The sequence below is a fragment of the Meleagris gallopavo genome, chromosome 2 (assembly GCF_905368555.1).
Source record: "Meleagris gallopavo chromosome 2, MGAL_WU_HG_1.1, whole genome shotgun sequence".
In the NCBI taxonomy this organism is placed as follows: Eukaryota; Metazoa; Chordata; class Aves; order Galliformes; family Phasianidae; genus Meleagris; species Meleagris gallopavo.
In genome coordinates, this window is record NC_139405.1 from 84341573 (window position 1) to 84357731 (window position 16159).

At 36.5% G+C, this 16159-nt stretch overlaps 1 protein-coding gene across 1 annotated transcript in view; it reads left to right on the forward strand.

Moving 5' to 3' along the window:
• Window positions 1-16159, forward strand: part of EYS (EGF-like photoreceptor maintenance factor) — a 765389-nt gene that overhangs the window by 355866 nt on the left and 393364 nt on the right. The gene's annotated exons all lie outside the window — the stretch shown is intronic.

Consider the following 16159-nt stretch of genomic DNA (forward strand, 5'->3'; position numbering starts at 1 on the left):
CAGTATACAGATTTTGATTTATGTACAGTAGTGAAGCTTAAGGTAGTTGTTTTATTTTAAAAAAATAGATGGTGATGTAGAGACAAGAATAATTGTTATTGGATCTATCAATTTATAACTTCATAATATACTTTCAGAGATGAATTATAGAATAGTTTGAGTTGGAAGGAACCTTTAAGATCATCTAGTTCCAACCCCCCAGCTATAGTCAGGGACACCTCCCTCTAGACCAGGTTGCTCAAAGCCCCATCCAGCCTGGCCTTGAATGCCTGCAGGGTGGAGGCATCTACAACCTTGCTAAAAAACATGTTCCAATGTCTCAACACCCTCACAGTCAAGAATTTCTTCCTAATATCTAGTTTAAATCTACCCTCTTTCAATTTAAAACCATTTCCCCTTGTCCTGTCACTACATGCACTTATAAGAAGTCCCTTCTCAGCTTTCCTGTAGGCCCCCTCAGGTACTGTAAGGTAGCTATATGGTCCCCCCATAAGCCTTCTTGTTTCAAGGCTGAAGAGCCCCAGCTCTGTTAGCCTGTCCTTGTAGGGGAGGCGCTCCAGCCCTCTGATCAATTTTTTGACCCTTCTCTGCACCCTCTCCAACAGCTCCATTTCCTTCTTGTGTTGGGTGTCACTGAACTGGCTGCAGTACTACAGGTGGGGTCTCATGGTAGCAGAGTAGAGGGGCAGAATCATCTCAGTAGAACTGCTGGTCACAATTCTGTTGATACAATTCAGGATACAGTTGGTGTTCTGGGCTGCAAGTGCATATTGCCATCTCATGTTGAGACTTTCATCAACTGACATCCCCAAATCTTTCTCCTCAGGGCTGCACTAAAGCCATTTTCCACCCTACCTCTATCTGTGCTTGGAATTGCCCCAACCCAGGTGCAGGACCTTGCACTTGGCCTTGTTGAACTTGGGCTCACCTCTAAAGCCCATCCAGGTCCCTTGTGATGTCATGTCAACTGCACCACTCAGCTTGGTGTTTTCTGCAAACTTGCTGAGAGTGCACTAGATCCCACTGTCCATGTTGTCTACAAAGATGTTAAATAACACTGGTCCCAGTACTGATCCCTGAGGAATGCCACTAATCACTGTTCTCCACTTGGACATTGAGCCATTGACTGCAATTCTGAGTGCGACCATCCAACCACTTCTTTATCTAGCGATTGGTCCATTCATCAAATCCATTTTCCTCCAGTTTTGTGTCCAGAACATCATGCGGGGCAGTGTCAAATGCTTTGCACAAGTCCAAGTAGATGTCAGTTGATCTTTCTTCATCCACTGAGCTGTAGCTCCATCATAAAAGGCCTGTAAGAAATACTGAAGTAATGCTTTGCATCCTCATCAAACTCACCATGCTACTGAAACGAAACTAAGGTTGAAATGTCATTTTCAAGTAATTCTGTATTTTTCAATTCTCCTAGTAAACATAAGAAGCTAGTGGAAATACGTTTTAGTGTATCATATACAATGCTGTTAGAAATATGTTTTTTTTTTTCTCTCAGATACATGGACATGTGTTAGTATTTGGTAAATGTCGAAGTGTTCTGAAGTTTGATTCAAAACCCCTTCTAAAATCTTTAGTTGTTATTAGGTGAGGTTAGAAGTCCTGTGCTATTAACATAAGTAGCTGTCTACTCCTTTTGACAGAATTACTGTAAGGATTACATCTTTTAAGGGAGAAATCAATAAGGGGAAAATGTTCCAATATAAATGGTTGAAGTGATGATGTTGATTGCAAAATTGAAGAGAACTGTTGCTAACTTTTAACATTCTAGATGTTATATTACTTTATATCCTAGTTAATCTATTTAATTTATATTCTTACAATTGGGTGGGGTTTTGTTCTAAACTAATCAGGTGCTGCTTTCCTTCTCTCTTCTTTTAGCTATGCTGAGGATTCCCTGGTTATTTGCCATATTCTTTTGTTTTAAATCTGAAACAAATTTTAAATTCCACTGTATTCAGACAAGGAAGTCACTGATTCTAAAATGGCACAAGAAAAAGTAAAAGGTCTTGATTCACCTATTTGGAATCCCTTCTTAGCATGATAAAACCAATAGTGAACAGCTAATAATATTTTCATATTAAAAAACAAATTTATTTCTCCTAACCTGTGGCTCAATTTCCACTTGTATTCCTTTGCGTCCTTGCATTAGAAGTTGTGAAATTTCATTAGTATTCAACATAATTAGCACAACAAATGGCCCATGGACTTCCAGGACTTACTGGTTGTCTCGCTACAATTTATAGGAGGGAGATGAGGTTCTTTTAATATTATATACTCGGCGTGAGATTAAGAAACAACGGTTCAAATGTTGGTCCGACCAGTTTATTATAAATCTTAATTAGGGAGATGGGGAAGGGAAGGACGGACATTATTATGAATTAGGGTAATAGAGAAGGGAAGGAGGGCGATAGAAAAGATAGGAAAGAAGAAGCAAGGAGTCTTTGTAGGCAGCAAGAGGGAGATAGTCACCACCATGGATCCAGCGTGGTTCGTAGGTCAGTCACTGATCTTCAGTAGTGGTGGGTCGTCGGGCATTGTTGTTCTGTTGACTACAACGACCGCAGCGGCAATAACGACGATGGTGACCATGGCGATGATGGTCCCTTTTCAATGCTTTCAAGTCGAGTAGCTGCCCTTGGCGTGACAACTCAAATCCAAAGTGGTTGAGTCAGCTCTCCTCGGAGTGGCAGCTTCTGGCTCTGGGATCTCAGCAGAAACTCCTTTGTTCCCACTTTCCGGGCCTTGCCAGCAGATAAGAGGGAGCAGAGATGCCCATCTGCATCCTGTTTTTCACAGGACACGATGGTATCATTCCCCAGTTTTCTCATACCAAGCTGGAGCTATTTAGTCACAGGCCAAATCTTCCACCAGTAAGCACTCTCTTCCCGAGGCAAGCAGCTCTGGAGGAAGGGGCTTTCAAATGTTCCCAAAGTGATGTTGATTGTCACACGGTAGCACCCATCATTTGGCTCCTCAACAAATCAATAAGTCTTGTCACAAGAAATACCTCAGGAAGCTTTGAGCCAAAAAAAACAAAGAAGGATTCTCACACTGTTTTTTTAGTTTAACTAAATATTTGCATAATTTTCCAGAATCTCAGCTGGAAAAGATTCATAATCATACAAGAAAAGAAAAAAATTAGGAGTATGGCTTGTTAAAGAATCAGTTTATCAGGATAATAAATAACTGACCTTGGACCTGATGTAAGTTTTCTGAACACAACTTGTGTGCAAACTGGAGGATAGAACTGGTACAGAGGGTAGAACAGAAGAGTAATTGAAAAATAAGGGAGGGAAAAACAGCTTTTACTTTGGCAGAATGCCACAAACATCCAAACAAATGGGGAATCCTAGCACTGACAGCTGTTACACACTCCAAAGGAATGGACATGAGGAAAGACAAAAATCCTATGTTTTAGAGTCCCTTTATTTTGAGGATCTGCTATGGAATGCATGTGCTGTTTTGTTTGGCAAAAGAAAATAGCAGGTAATGAAGAGAGTTCAGTAATGGATAAGTGTCAGATTGCTTTAACTGTGAGCAGTGCTGCAAGCTTCAGCTGTGATGTATGGGATACTTTACCCAGTGGTATTGTTAATGGTCCAAGTTTTCTTGACTTATGTGGGAATCAATTACATGAACAACCCTACAGGCTTCTTCCTGAAATGAATATGAAAAATACCCTCTGGGATAGCCCTTGAATTGTGTATTATGTGAAATATCTTTCTGTCTTTAAACACGTTGTTTAAAATTAAAACAACTCATTGAAAATGAGAGAGGAGCTGGGAGCTGTAATTCAGTTCCGTCCTGGGCAGACTGCCACTGAATCAGGGCTTTAGGAAAGCCATCACCAACTGAAATGCCCACCTTCCTTGTTTTTTTTTGAGCTTTTGTTAAAGGAACTGTCTACAACAAGAATTAATACCATATAATTTAGCTAATTAGTAAAAAAGCTATCATGAGGCCTAGAGGGGCTTTCAGAAGACAATCCAACCCAATCTACATGTGGTTGGTATAATGAATAATAAGAATTCTGAGAACTTTTCATAGTGTTTTGCAAGTAGTTTAAGGAAAATAATCTGTTACATATGAAATAATCAGATTTCATTTTTCATTGTATTAGAACCATAGCTGGTTCTTCCTCACTTCAACAAATTTTGGTACCAAGAATATTTGATGTGTTTGCTTTTGGATTTAAAAAATGGGAAAAAAATCTCCCCTTCCCACTCATGCATGCATAGAGCTTTTTTCAAGTGTGCCTTTCAGGCCCTTCCTACTGACTAGCTTCAGAGATTGTGCTGTCTTGACAACCTGCTTCCGACCTGACCAAATGAAAATAATGTCAACAGCTTTGTGACAGATGTGATCTTAGATGAAATCATTGAATATTGTTGCTTCATTGTACTTTTCCAGCAAATTGTAGCATATTGGGGTTTTTTTAATGTCTTTGTTAGGCAAAGCAAAATAATTTTTTATATCAATGTCTTTCATCATCCACTCCAAATATTTTTTTTGGCTGAATATTTAGACCAAATTTGTTGGTCTTAAAAACGTATATGGTAACAAATAAATCTTACCCTATTTTTGGTCCATAAATGGAAATCAATGTATTTTAAGTCTTCTTTCTTGAGTATATTCGAGTTCATTATTTGGTTAAAACTGAAACTATTTTGATGTCATCTTTCAGATATTAGTTTATGCTCATGAAAAAAAATTCTTTAACTTGAATTTTGTATTCTAGGAGCACCTAAGAATAAATATTTGATCAATGCAACACCTGATGGACACAATGCCAGGTTTTTTTTCCAGCTCATGAGATTTTAGTAAGGAAAAAAATGTGAAATAGGAGTAGATTCTTCTACATTTCCTCTGAATTAAGTGGAATTATTTTTAAATGTTTATTTTTATATTTACTACTCTCTATTTGAGACGACGAAGTGATTATAATAGATGCAGTAAGTAGTGCAAGACTGGATACTTCTCTTTATAATTCACATATATGTGAGAAAAGGTGCAAGGATCTTCAGCCTGTATTTAATCAAACATTTACTAGTATTTATAAAATATTATAACCCAAGATTACTTAAACACAAACTGAAAGAAACAAATAATTTTGTCAAAAACATTCACAGTATATAAGTTAGTCTTGGTACATCTTGTCAAAATCTTTATATCATTCAGATATCTTGAAGTGGTACAAATTATGTGGGAAAATAAGATTAAATCTGTATAATTTAGCCTAACTTCTGACTTTCCTGAGGATAAGTATATGGGGCTACTGAATCACGGCTTGAACCTCTGATTAATCACCTGAGATGAGCAATGAGTCAGCCACGGGAGCACAGGTGAAGGCAATTCACCTGTGCTGCAGGAAGGGGTGGAGCCTGGCTCCACCTCTCCTAGACCCATTTAAGAGCTGACTGCCAGTAAGGGAGGATCTCTCTGGAGATCTGCTCCACTAGATTCTATTTTGCGAGCCCAGGATAGGGTGAGTGTCTTTCTTTTCCTACTCCAATATAATTACATTAGCGAAGCTCCTGGGTATACTATACCATCTGTATATTCATTGATTGTGCAATGAGGAAATCGAACTATGATGCAGTGTATCGTACAAAACTGAATTCAGATATCAACGAAAAAATGTTCACAAAACCTGTAAATAACTGACTTTTTTTTTTTTTCTCCTTGAGATTATTCACGTGATAGAATCCAGAAGAGCCTTTAATTTTCTTTGTGTAACATCTCTTGCCTTTTGTTTCTATCAGGAAAATCAAATTGCTCTTGAAAACATTTGCGTTACGTTAGTGTATATATTTTCTTAAAGTTGAACATGTAGAATATTTAATTAAAAACAAAGACTGTCCTTCAATCTTATTGTGCTTATGGAAAGCTGGTAAAAATAAACAGAGATCAGTACTTAATATTCCTGTATTTAACTGATAAGGAAGCAGAGTTCTAATTTGAGAATATTTTCTTTCTCATTCTCATGTATTTTAATTTGTTTGATCAGTGTAAGTAAGGTGTCCCATTGAAGCACCAGGTCCAAGGTGCCTCTGCAGATCTCCAGGGTAGAGAATAAAACAATTCAACTATATGAGCAGAAGACTGAAAGACTTTTTAATCTTAGTTCTAGCATGTGACCTGCTAGAAATGGTAGAATAGAATGATTTGTCTTAGAGTATATATGCGGTAAATAAATAGATTGTTAGTATGAAGCAGATAATTTCTGGGGGGAGTTTTGGAGTGCAGAGTCTTGCAGGACAATATGTACCTAGGTTTCTGTATCCTAGAAACCTCAGCTATTTAATTATGTCATGGTATACAGAAGGATCTTGATCTCTGTGATAGAGATCATCAAATTGTGACAGTTTGATAAGTTAATCTACTTAAATTGAAAGATATTAGAAATTACAAATCACGTAAAGTTCACTTTTGAAGAAATATTACTTCACATGTTGGCAGACACAGTTTGTATTAATGAGGCTTTGAGTGTCTCTGTAAGAAATTGTTCTCAGCAAATTGTAATAGTCTAGCCAGAAGCTAACAAATGCGTTTATTGCTGTGCTGCTGGAGTCCATCTTGAAAAAGTAAGTGGAAATTTGGCCTGCATCAATGATAGAAAACATTCCTAACACTTTCAGCTATTGCTGCCAAGAATATGCATTGCATTATCACTTCCTTTACAACTAGAACTGGATGATAAAGTAAAACGTGATGCCATCTAATATGTTTTGGATTTTTTTAGTATAAACTTAATTTACCAGTGCTTCAGCCCCAAAGGAAATAGAAGTTGTTCCTTAAAATTGTTCATGGCTGCTCTACTTCCAGTCTTAAAACAGTAGCTTCCTACTTCTGTAAGTACTGTAAATATATGTACAGTACTCTCTTTCTTGGTCTCCTCTGTATGAAAACAGTTGCCATTCAATTTATATGCAAATAATGCATGATTTGCTAATTTCATATTAGATTCCTCAGCTCTTTCACAGAATTGTTGGGGTTAGAAGGGACCTCTGGAGGTCATCTAGTCCAATTCCCCTGCTAAAGCAATTTCACTACATTAGGTTGCACAGGAAGGCATCCATATGGGTCTTGACAATCCAGAGAAGGAGACTCTGCCACTTCACTGGTTAGCTTGTTCCAGTGCTTTATCATACTCAAAGTAATTAAAATTTTCTCATGTTCGTATGGAACTTTCTATGTTACAGTTTGTGCCCATTGCCACTTGTTCTGTCCCTGGTCACTACTGAAAAACGCCTGGCCCCATCCAATTGATTCCCATTCTTTATATATGTATAAGCACTGATAAGATCCCTCCCTTACTGTCTTCTCCAGGCTGAACATTCCCACGTCTTTCAGCCTTTCCTCATAAGAGAAATGCTCCAGGCCCATAATAATCTTTGTGGCTCATCGATGGAGTCTCTCTAAAAGTTCCTGTCTTGAACTGGACACAGTTATCCATATGCGTGGTCTCACCAGGGTAGAGTAGAGCTGCAGGATCACCTCCTTCATCCTGCTGGCTTCTATTTTGTGAGCCTTGCTCTTTCTAACTTTATTTCCCTCCTTACTGGAATGTGGAAGAGGAGAATGAAGAGCTGATTCCAAGCCAACCTGACATTTCTTTTGTGTGCCACTGCCATATTTTTCCATATCCCTTGTTTTCAGGCTAATGATTCCTGGCTTTCCCTTAACCTTAGTTGTTAAGCTATCCCAAATTTCTGTTTACTGCCCTTTATCAGACCCTTTTAATTTCTATTTTACGTTCCTTGACGTGTGGAGTCAAGAACACAATATCCAAGGTATGGGACAATCTGTGATTCATACAATAGCAAAATGTTTTCTTTCTCCATCTCTATTCCTTCCCCAGTAATATCTTGCATTTGTTTGATGCTGGGGAAAAAGTAAACAGGTGTTTTAGTTTTACTCCTAAGTTGACTGATCACTAAACTGTAGCTTCCATGCAGAATGGTTAGATAAAGTTGGTCTGCAAATATATTCATGAACTACTCCAATGTTTAATTATCTTATCATAAATATGTGAGTATATGTATATATAAGATTTTTCATTACATTGCACTATATTTAATCAGTCTGTACTGTGAGACAATGAGCATAAGTCATTATGTTAATGACAATTTCTATGTATTTTTCTAACTTTTATGGATATATAGCCATGTTCCGTACATACATGCAACACATTCATGAAGAGAACAAGTATACTATTGTCTTTCTTTGCTACATGCTAATAAATAGTTAACTTTGAATTTAATAAACTGCATATGCAAACTGGTAGATGCCCTTAACATTTTCAACTGTAAGCAGAACTGTAATCATAATTAAAATGTGTAACTAATTCAAAAAATCATTCTCCAAGTAAAATATCATCATGAGTGGTTTTAGAAACAGTTTGTGAAAATGTTGTCAAAAGGAAACTTTGGCTCACCTAAGTTGCATACTTTCTACTGTTTTGAATGATATATGCTTTATTGTACCTTTACTTATACAGATTGGATCAAATTGATATATTGCTCTTTTGTATGAGATTGCAAGTAAAGGAATATATCATAGCTGTGAAGAGGCATCACATCCATTTTAGAAATGTTTCTTCTATGCTAGCAGTTTTACCAGAAAGTCAAAATCATATGAATCAGAACTAGTATTTAAAAAAGATTGTGTCTAAGAATGTTTAGTATGTACAACATGTCTGATGGAATAGCTGCTATAGCTGTGTTTTCTAGTGCTTTAAAATACAAAAAAATAAGTATTGTCACTCAAGTGGATATCTATGTTGATTCTCAGTGTTAGATCAGGCTAATTAATTTATGTACAGAAGCATTTAGCCAATTAAACAGGAAAACCATAATAGGAATATTTGAAAATACTAAGAAGCTGTAAAAGTGGAACATAAAGGAAGGCAAGCCTTTAAGAAACATATTCCAGATATGGCTTCTGGTTTTTGAGCTTATTTTTCGAATACATACATGTTCTGTCTTGCTGCACTTTACTAGTAATATTTTAAATTGTAGTACTTCATCTGGTTAAAATTGCCATTTTAAGTTCTTAAATTCATCAGTAAATTATACTCTGCTGAAAGGCTAGCATTGTCTACAGTAACACAAACAATGGTATCTGGAAATGAAGCACTCAAAATTAATAGGAGAAAAACAACTTAAGAGCATAACAAATCTAGTACAGATCATCCAGTTTTCCAGTCTTGGAATAAAACCATTTTACATCTTATATATGAATGATATTGCCAATTGACGTATTCTGGTGGTTTTTTCTTTTGTTTTATTTGTTTCTGGTTTTTAAAAAGCAAACCTTCTAAAAATTAAATGCCTGGAAGACACAGGATACCTATTTTTTGTTTTATTTTCATTTTCTTTCTTGTTTTTCTTCTTTAAAGATTTTTTTCTGACGTCATGTAATGAAAGCTATTATACGAAGAGCTATACATTTGCCCATTATACAAAATGCAGTGACTGAGCAGTTGGGAATGTGCCTGTAAAACAATATTTCAGTATTTTTCTAGCCTCACACAAAATATTTAATTCAGTGTTGCTCAAAGTATGCATTCCCAGATAAAATCTAACACCTACCACAAGATTTAAACAGATGTAAGATACGGCTTATTCAGAATTCCATGTAGAATATTCTGTCAATCTACAGAAGTTGTTCGCGCAAAACTTCTGATGCTTCTTGCTGTTACTGTCTCCAAAATTTGTGGCACGTATGGCATTCCTCTTTTTTTCTTGTTCTTTCTGAAATATATGTTCTGAGTGCATATACACAAATGGCACACATCATGCTAATGGTGATTTTTTTCACTCTAGTAGTAACTGTTGACAAATTCAGCAACAAAGTTATATTTTTGATAATACTTTAAAAAGATTTTCATATTTCGATATAATATTTGGATTTGCTATTTTGTAGAGTCTTTATAGAATTCTGCTAGAAAAAAAACACAAATTCTGTCATCAAACTAATAACAGAATTCAAAAAGATGGAACAGAATCATATACTACTGCTATGTATGTCTGTCTGGATAGCAGTAGTAGTAATGACAAGTCTGTCTTTAGAATATACATGTGCATTTGTGTTATTTGAAATAAGCGTGCTCCTGAAAGGATCATGCTGTTTAGTATAGACTGCAAACGTACCATTATCTATCTCAGATGGCATTTCTGATAGATTTGCAAAAATAGTGTATCTATTTGTAACAAATTCCCAAATACATTCTGCTGATACCACCAAATAGGAGCAGCATCTTTACAAAATAAATTTGCTCTTTGCTAAATCTTCCGAAACTACTGTATTTGTTCTAATTTAAACAACCATTTTACTGCTACTCATATATTAAAAAATATACAGGGTATTGATTTCTATGACAAAATGTGACATAAAATGGGTTCCTACTTGAATTTGTCTAAATATCATGAAATGTCTATAACTGAAATAAAATATCCTTTCTGTACTTGATTTTTACACTAGATGCTTCATTTTTTTTTCCTGAGGGTTTCATACTGAAATACTAATTTTCAGTTTTACAGGCCACAGTTAGTGTCCAGTGTTCATTTCACAAAGTTTCCATGCATCTGCACTAGAAAAATAGTACTAACAGGATCTAATCTCAGTGGGTTATTTTTTTTCCTCTAAAGTTACTGTAGTATGAGAGCAGGTAATGGCCACTATGGTCCCCCAAATTGATTCTTTTTCTGCTGCTATGGAAGTAATTTTATATAGGAAACACTAATGCTAGGAAACAGTCAAACATTTGTAAAATATTATTCCTCAGATCTTGTGCTGTTAAAACATTGTTTTGTGTTGTCCCTATCACTTTCGGTAGCTCTGTCTAATTCAGTGTGTAGTTCTTTTGACTAGATATTATGTTAGGAAATTTGGGGAGAGAAGGTGGTAAAGTTTCATCTTGTTCTTTTTTCTTCTGCTGTAACCAGACTTCCAAGGAATGCCAGAACTCAGTAGAAAAACAAGATTATTTTTTTTCCCCAACTTTTTGTTTACTACTACATATAGTTCTCAGTTCAGTGGTCAGATAAAGTGGTTACATGAGGCATAAGGTTAAGGCCTTTCCCAAAGATTATTTTAAAAAAAGTTACATTAAATATTGATATATCTTTATTTCATAAAACTTATAAGCTTTCTAAGCTTTTATTTATGCCTAACATTTAGCTGATATGTGATAAATCTGATCTGTAATAGTGTTGTATATGTCATATATGCTTGCTATGTATTCCTCAACTCTTGAATTACTTCAAGAACAGAAAATAACAGTATTTTAGAGATTAAAATAAAAGTTATAGAGTTGGAGTCCTTTCCTCTACTGTCCAGCTTATCTCCAAAGACCTCATTAGAGTGGGAGTGAAAGGTCTACACCTAAAGGTCTCATAAACTGGGGAAAATAACCATAGAATCATAGAAATTTTGGCTTGAAGGAACCTTATGCTTTACATTGGTGTATTGTCAGTGTTGGATCAAGTCATGGCTTTGTCCAGCCAAATCTTGAAAGTTTTCAAATAAGAGAACTCCACAGTCTCTTTGAAAATATTTTTCTAATAATCAGTTTGAACATTCCTACTCACAGTCTTTGACTTCTGGCCATTCTTGTATTCTGACATTAACCAAATAGAATTTGTCTTCACCATCTTTGTAACACTCCAAGTTGCATGCTGTTATTAGATCATTTACTGTCCACATTTTCATAAGATTAAACAAGATAATTCTTTCAACATACCCATTGAGGTCATGTCGTCTGTACGCCTGAGTATTTTTATATTTTCTGGTTACTTAACTGAAGGGAGCCAGGGGGTGTGTTTCTGTGTATGCAAATCTAAACAGTATTCCAGATGCAGTCACATCATTGCCAAGCAGAAGGGTTGTTAACCACCCGGGGTCTGCTGACCCTGTTGCATCTAATAGAAGTCAGTGTGGAGATTGTCACATCTGCAGGAGAAAGTACTATTGCCTCATGCAAATTGGCTCTATTATAACCCCCAGTTTATACTTTTCAATAGCACTGCTACTTAGTTGGGTCTACCCTATACCGTGAATTTACACAGCCTTGATGACAGAGCTTTGCACTCCTCCTCACTTTCCTTCATGAGTCTTCTGTCTACAGATTCATGGATTCTGCAGATGGTAATATAATCAAGATGTCTGAGAGTACCTTAGATGTTCCACTCATTATTAGCCATTAACTAGATACCAAGCCACTGTTTAATTTTCTGTAAGCCTGACAGTCTAGCTACTTTTCAAGTCACCTAACAGTGGTCATCTAGTTCAGATTTTCTCAGCTTAAAAATGAGGATACTGTGAAGAACAGTGTCAAAATCCTTGCTGTAGTCAAAAATCCAAATAGAATCCAAACAGAATCACAGAATCCAAACAGGTTAGTCAAGCAGTATTTGCTCATGGTAAATAAATGTTGAATGCTTCTGATCAACTTCCTGTCATTTCTGTGTTTGGAAATGGATTCCAAAAGGCTATGCCCATGGCCTTTTAGAGATTGAGATGCGACTGATTGATCTGTAGTGCCCAGTCTTCCCTCTTGATTTTTTTTTTAAAGATAAACTTAATGTTAATCTCTTTCAAATTGTTAGATGGCCTAAAGTCATTGTTCATTAACACCACTAATGTTTATGTTGTTGGGAGTAAAACAGCCATGTCTTTTCCTGAAAAATTAGCATTTCTTAATTTACTATGGGTGCCTGACTACCAATATCATTACAACAGATAAATATCTGTTTTTATTGATGACTCCATCATTTACAGCAAGAAGTTGGAAACTTCAGGTAAACTTGTTTTTTAAATGGCAGTCTTTTTAACTTTAGCAATAACACTTTTGTGTGGTAATAAATCATTTTTCTTTTAACAGCTGGGCAGTCCATACACCTGTGCCCTCTTGGTTAGCAGCTGTCCAATGCTAAGTGAAGACTTTTCATTCCAGTTGGTGATGGTGGTATGCTGCCTGACAAAAATGGACATTTCATTAGGTCAAGCTATCTTTGCAGTCATGGGAAATTTTTCCTACAAGTCCCTGTTAAAGATGTCCTTGTCATTCTGAAGTTTTGCAACCACTGCTTGTCTTGCCAGATTTCTTTTCTTCCTACACAGTTCTAAATGCAAGCATCAGTACAGGCTAGGGAACTTGCTGGAGATTAGCTCTGCAGAGATGGACCTGGGGGTCCAGGTGGACAACAGGTTCACCATTGGTCAGCAGTGTGTCCTTGCAGCCAAAGGTGTCCTGAGGTGCATTAAAAAGAGCATGGCCAAGGTGATCTTCTCCCTCTGCTCTTCCGTAAGGCTACATTTAGAATACTGTGTCCAGTTCTGGGTTCCTTATTTGGAAATGGACAGGGATCTCCTAGAAGGAATCCAGTGGAGGGCCTAGTAAGTAATAAAATAATAAAGGGCCTCCTTTATGAGGAAAGGTTGATTGACCTGGGCCTGTTCAGCAAATGAATGAAGCCAGGCTCTTTTCAGTGGTGTGTACTGATAGGACAAGGAGCAGTGGCCTAAAACTTGAACACACAGAAAGTCCCATAATAACATGCAGAAGAACTTCTTTACGGTAAGGTTGACAGAGCACTGGATCAGGTTACCCAGAGAGGTTGTGGAGTCTCCTTCTCTAGAGATTTTCAAAACTTGTCTGGATGCCTTCCTGTGCATGCGACCTCCTGTAAGGTATCTGCTTTAGCAGAGGGGCTGGACTTGGTAATGTTTTTAAGTTCCTTCCAACTTCTGCAATTCCTTGATTCTTTGATTCTTTCATTAATTTTGGAAAAAGACTGATTCTGAATGATGTTGCTCCAAGGAAAATCTTCCAGAATCAGCTGTTTAGCTGTTCTGCCTCCTTCATGTTCAAGTTCTAATTCTTCTCCAGATCTGCCTTCCTCAGCTAATATGAGTAACGTTGCAGACTATGTGGAAGTTAAATTTCCCATGGGAGAAGACCTGAGTGGGTCATTACTAAATGTCAGTACAAATATTTTATCAATAGAGTAGTAAAGTCAGTAATATGACTCTTGTCTGGTAGTTCGGGAATAAATGTAGCCATACTGTATAGTGAATGGCAATCAGTAGGAGAGATATGATAACAATGTCATATCATCTTAGTGCATATGATAGTTTATTATCAGTGCTGTTGTTGTTTTGTAGTCAAATTGAGATGAACTGAGTAGTCTATATAATTTTTAGTGGCCTCCAATTTATATTCTGTTCTCTGAACTTGTGCTTTAATTAGAGCTGAATAAATAGAGTAGAACATATTAAATAAATTAACATTTGCTGCTGTAAAGTCATCTTTTTTTCCTCTTAGGTTGATGTACTGAAAGAAGAGCCCTAAAAGTAAATTCAGTGCTTCCTATTTCCAAGGGTCTTTGGGGTATTAAGTTGTATATGTGAATGACTGAAATAGAACAATAGCCAGATTTGGTGACAGGGGAATACGGGACCTAAATATCTTTCCAGGTCTTGTTCTCAGTGATAGAATTTATGCTGAAACATACAATAACCAGTTACATCATTTATTTCAAGTATTATCATGTTGACAGTTCATTTGTTTTTGTTTCTTATCTGTGGATGCTTTCTGAAAAGTGCTGACAGAATTTGCAGTGGTTAGACTATTTCTCACTTTCTTTCAAGGAAAAAGCTGTGTTTCTGCATTGGGGGGGGGGGAGAGAAGAGGAAAAGTCAATGTTAATGGCACTGGCCAAACTTCTTCATCACATAATTGTGGAAGGTGTGCAAAATCAGAAACTGAAGTAAAAGAAAGACAAGCCCAGATCACTAATAAGATGAGTGTACTAAGAGATGCTTACAAGTATGAGTCTTTTCAGAGGCCCAAAATAGCATGTGTGATGCATATAACTGAGAATATTTGGAAATTGAGAGCAAAGTTGAATGCATGGTTTGCTTTCAAATGAGAATGAATGCAGCTCCAAGAAGCTCAGCATGATGTTTCCTTTATACTTGGAGCCAACTGCTTCAAAACAATAAAGAAAATCCTCTCCAAGCCACATCTATCTTTCAAATACAAGAGCAACAATATCTGGCAGTGAGTGGAAGAATCCTGAGCACACTTTTATTACATATAACATGCAATCAATACTACTTTTTAAGTAATATCTACCTATTTTTAAAGTCTGTAGATTTGTCTTAATTATGAACTTTTTTTTCCAGTTCAGATATTTTTCCCTCAAGCAAAATGGACCTAAATGATTCTTGCAGAATTTCCCATTAGTTTAATTTTGTACTTTTCTCAAAATAGCATCAATCAAGAGGACAGACTTTCTTGAATACACTTTTTGAAGGTTTACAAGCATGGATCAATCATATTATTGTAAAAGGCATCAAAGTGTGAATTTCAGCCAAGATAAGCATTGTTGAATTCTGGATACTTCTCAGAAAGCATTTTGCATTTCTCTGATTAGACCCATTCTGCATTCAGTTCACAGTTCTCTCATGTGTTACCTTACCATTTACTACTTATATTTCATTAACTTGGGTTTTTTATTCACTGAATTTTCTAGAGGCAGCTCTTAGAAGTTATTAAACATATTCCACATTCTGAACCTTTTAACTGATGAGTCACAGCCTAATCTGGAAGTGAGAGTACTGAAATCAATAAAACTAGGGGAGATACTAAGGGAGTTTGATGTTCAATGTAAAATGTGGTAGAATCAGTCTTTTGAGACTTAGGTGATAAATATAGACAAATCAAATCTTGCAACTAATCCAAACTTGTAAAAAAAATAGTAAGAAAATGTGTAAGAAAATATATCTCACAACCAAGGTTTGAGTTTGCAAGTTGGTGTGAATAGTATATAGGAATGGTGCTAGAATGCCATCATATGTCATTATGACAGCTGCAGGTTTGATGCCTGCTGGGGGCCTGGGCCTAAGATATTTTAGAGGGACTACCAAAGCTGATCCTCTGGCAACTATCCTCTCCTGTTACTCCACATGCTTTTACTCCACACAAAAATTACACTTCCAGGGGAAACCTAAACAGTATTAAAAGTAATTACAGAGCTCTAAGGGGAGCAATCAAGGGCATAGAAGCCCAGGTTGTGGTGTTCTTCATCCCCCTATTCTGATGGATGGATGTGAGAAAAGGGTCTTTAATAATACA